We start from the raw sequence: 4,434 nt of genomic DNA, 5'->3' as shown, positions 1-4,434 counted from the left end.
CACCTAGGTTGGGTGCATATATATTGATTATAGTCATGGCTTCTTGTTGAATTGTGCCCTTGACCAGTATGTAGTAGCCATCTTTGTCTTTTATTATTTTTGTTGGTTTGAAAGCTAAGTTATTGGAAATTAAGATTGCCACACCAGCTTTCTTTTGGTTACAGTTTGCTTGAATTATCGATTTCCATCCTTTTATTTTCAGTCTAAATGTATCTTTGGGCCGGGCGCGGTGGCTCACGCCTGTAATCCTAGCACTCTGGGAGGCCGAGGTGGGCGGATCGTTTGAGCTCAGGAGTTCGAGACCAGCCTGAGCAAGAGCGAGACCCCATCTCTACTAAAAATAGAAAGAAATTATATGGACAGCTAAAAATATATATAGAAAAAATTAGCCGGGCGTGGTGGTGCATGCCTGTAGTCCCAGCTACTCGGGAGGCTGAGACAGGAGGATTGCTCAAGCTCAGGAGTTTGAGGTTGCTGTGAGCTAGGCTGATGCCACGGCACTCACTCTAGCCTGGGCAACAGAGTGAGACTCTGTCTCAAAATAAATAAATAAATAAATAAATGTATCTTTGCAGGTTAGGTGGGTTTCTTGAAGATAGCAGATACTTAGATTGTGTTTTTTTATCCATTGGGCCAGTCTATGTCTCTTGAGCGGGGAATTCAAGCCATTCACATTTATTGAGAAAACTGATAAGTGAGATGGTTTTTTGTTCAGCTTGTTGGGTAGAACTTCATTGCGATATTTTCTCTTCTGAGCCATTGTGGTATCTGGAATTTGGTCTTTAGCTCTTGAGTAGTTTTACATTTGTGGATCTTTCTTGTGCTGATCCGTGTGTAATTCTCTTTTGAGTACTTCTTGGAGGGCTGGTCTTGTCTTGGTGAATTCCCTCAACCTTTGTTTATCTGAGAATGTCTTAATTTCTCCTTCGTATAGAAATCTTAGCTTAGCTGGGTACAAGATTCTAGGCTGGGCATTATTCTGTTTTAGAAGCGTGAAAATGGGGCCCCAACCTCTTCTTGCTTGTAAGGTTTCAGCTGAGAAATCTGGCATGATTCTGATGGGTTTTCCTTTTTAAGTTACTTGTTTCTTTCTCCTTACAGCTCAGAGAAGGGACTCTTTAGTGGATATTTTGGTCAGCCTGATGACTACGTGGCGTGGTGTTTTCCTATTTGCTATGAATCTCCCAGGGGTCCTTTGAGCTTCTTGAATCTGTATGTCTAGAGTATTAGCAAGGTCTGGAAAATTTTCCTCGATTATGTCTTCAAATAGCTTGTCCAACCCTTGCTTATTGTCTTCTTCACCCTCAGGAATGCCAATAACTCTCAAGTTAGGTTTCTTCACATAATCCCACATTTCTTGAAGACTCTGATCATTTCTCTTACTTCTTTGATCTATCTCTGTGACTGACTTATTTAGTTGGAAGAAGTTATCTTCAATTTCTGAGATTCTTTCCTCTGTTTGATCTACCCTGCTCTTGAGATTTTCCACAGTGTTTTGTAGCTCTCTGAGTGAATTATTCATTTCTAGGAGTTCAGTTTGGTTTTTCTTCAATATTTCAATTTCTTTAGTGAATTTTTCCTCCAAATCCTGTATTTTTTTTTTTTGTGGTTTCTTTGTGTTGGTTATCCATTGATTCTTGTATATTATTCAGCTTGTTTATAATCCATAATTGGAATTCTTCCTGTGACATGTTGGTGTTTTGAGTCTGGTTTGTGTCAAATGGTTGAGACCTGTTATTTCTCTTTGGGGGTGAGCTTTCCATTTGATTCTTTGTGCTCCCTGTGTTTTTTCGCTCGGCCCTTCCCATCTAGATTTATCGTTGGATCTTTTCTTATAGATTTAGTCTGGTTAACAGCACTCTTTGTGCTCTATTCTTAGGCTGTGAAGCAGTCTAGGTATATTGCTTCCTTTGGCACGAGGGGGAGACTGTTGTGTATTGTTTAGAGATTTTTGTGTTTCAGTTGGGGGACTGCTTCTGATGGGTCCAATCCTAGAGGATTGGAGTGATCCAAGACCGCTTTGGCGAGTTAGGACACTGTGTTGTGGTCTTTCAGAAGGCAGGCAGGGTCCACACTAGTAGTAGACCGAAATTCTCTTTGTTTGTTTGTTTGTTTGTTTGTTTCCCTTTGATTCTTCCTCTATAGGAGTGGTTTCTGTCTCTATCCGCAGGCAAGATACTAGCTATGGGGAGTGGACGGTGCCCTCGCTCACTCAGCACCCCAGTTGCTGCAGCTCCCATGGGCAAAAGTCTGCCTTGGCCCAATGTCCCCAGAGACCAGGCTCCAGACTCTCGCTTCTGGAGAAGTATTCAGTGTTTACACATGGGTGGGGCCCCTACATAAGGACCCTGGACCAGGGTAGGGGGCCGTCCAGGGAGCCTCTTGGCACCCTATTGCTCCGCAGTGACTTGGCTGTGGGTCCCAAGATGGCGATTGCACGCCCGCAGATCGCCAGCACTGGGGGTGACTACTCAGTTTCTGGTATGTACCAGAGCCAGGGGCCTGGCCCGTTCCGAAGCTCACCGTGGCTCCCCAGTTAGAAGGCAAAAAGAGAGAAGAAAGAAAAAAAAAAGAAAACAAAAGAAGAGAAAAGATAGAAAAGAAAGAGAAGAAAAAGAAAGAGAAAAGAAAAAGAGAAGAGAAGAGGAAAAAAAAAAGAAAAAAGAGAAAAAAAAACCACAAAAAACCTAACCAAAAACACCAAAAACACAAACACAAAAGAACAAAAACAAAACTACACAGCACCACACCACATCGCTAAACGAAAAGATACACAAATCTGAAGTATATAGTTCGGCTACTCAATGATTGTGTTTTTACGCCTTAGCGCAGCTCCGCCCCTTCATGCCCGCTCGGTTGGGTCCCAAGCGGCGACTCAATGTTTTTTTTTAACGTCTTAGCGCAGATCCGCCCCTTCACACCGAGCGCGGCCCCGGCGGAGATTCCCCCAGGGTCCAAGCTGTTCACCCTTTATTGTCTCCTGCCCAGTGTGCCCATGCATATCCCGCGCTCCCGGCGCGGGCCCAGAGACCAGCGGAGGGTGCCGGGCAGAGAGAGCCACTCGGCACCTTATGGCTCCCCAGCGGTTCCGCCTTTGCTTTCAAGATGGCGCCCGCAGCGCTCCGGGGTGGGAGAGGGACCAGCTCCCGGGCAGGCAGAGACCGCCACTGCCAGGGGGCTGGTGAGCAAAGACGCCGGGGGCCACCGGCTGGAGAACCGCCAAAAAAAGCAGCACAGAGGCACAACGCAATTCGCTGTTCGAGGATCCTTCGTGCCCCTCCCCCCTGGCGCAGGTCCGTCCCTCCTCACCAAGGGCTGTCTCAGCCAAGACTCCCCAGGTTCCAAGCTATTCTCCCGAAAAAGCCTCCTGTCTGCAATGCCCCACGGCTCCCTCAGTGATTCTGCTCTGGCTTGCGGGAGGTCTCCAAACAATTGGGATTGGAGGTCAGTGAGGAGAGCAAGCTGCTTTCCCAGAAGGCTGCCCCCGCCCCACCTGGGGGCGGGTGAAGCCGACCCACGCTCCGCTGACTACTGTCTGTCCCGTGTTCCGCAGAGATTCATGATCCTACTTTTCGATCACCTCAGACCTCACTCGCTCTATTTGTCCCATGTTGATTTTCCATGGATTCACACTGCTGTTCCTGTGTGGGAGCGGTCCTCTAGCGTTGTGGCAGGTCCGGATCAACGACTTCCTCACCAGAGCGCAGATCCAGGCAGTCACCACCACTCCGCCATCTAGGAATGTGTTTTTAAATGTGGGACTAAAATCTCCAAAGAATCAACAAAAAAGTGGGGGAAAATAGGAAATAAAAGTAAAATAAAGTATATTTTATCTGGGGGAAAAGGCCGTGTGTGTGTGTGTGTGTGTGTGTGTTGGACTCCATATTGGTAGAAAGCATAAATTTAACATTAACACTTATGCTTGTATAATTGCTGTGCCAAATAAGATGACAAATAAAATGGAAATCTTCTAAACCACTAAAAATTAATAGTGGGTAGGCAATGAAAATTCAATCACCCAAATACAGAAGAAACCTGTTAAAAAAATTGTTTTTTAAAAAGAACAAAGACACAAGCTAAATGAAATGAAATTTTAAAAAATCTAGAAATAAGTCAAAATATATCTGTAACAATGATAAAAATTATGGATTAAATTTTATTATTAAAAGATATCAGCAGATACACTGATTAAATGAATTGAATATAAGTGAGTTACTTACAGGCGACCAAACCTAAACACTATCCAAGCAAAGAGTGAGGCAAAGGCAGAAGGAGGATGCAGCCCTTAGAGCATGGAACAGAGTGATGCCACAGCGTTCAGGGGAAGGAGAGCTGGACTGAGCCTGCTGTTTTTGTGGAGACCTTAAGACAAATACACTTGCACATTGTTGGGGGATGTACTCTGAGAAGGGTAAGTGCACTTTCTAGGATTCT

The sequence above is a fragment of the Eulemur rufifrons genome, chromosome 4 (genome assembly GCF_041146395.1).
Source record: "Eulemur rufifrons isolate Redbay chromosome 4, OSU_ERuf_1, whole genome shotgun sequence".
NCBI lineage: Eukaryota > Metazoa > Chordata > Mammalia > Primates > Lemuridae > Eulemur > Eulemur rufifrons.
This window is presented reverse-complemented; position numbering follows the sequence as displayed.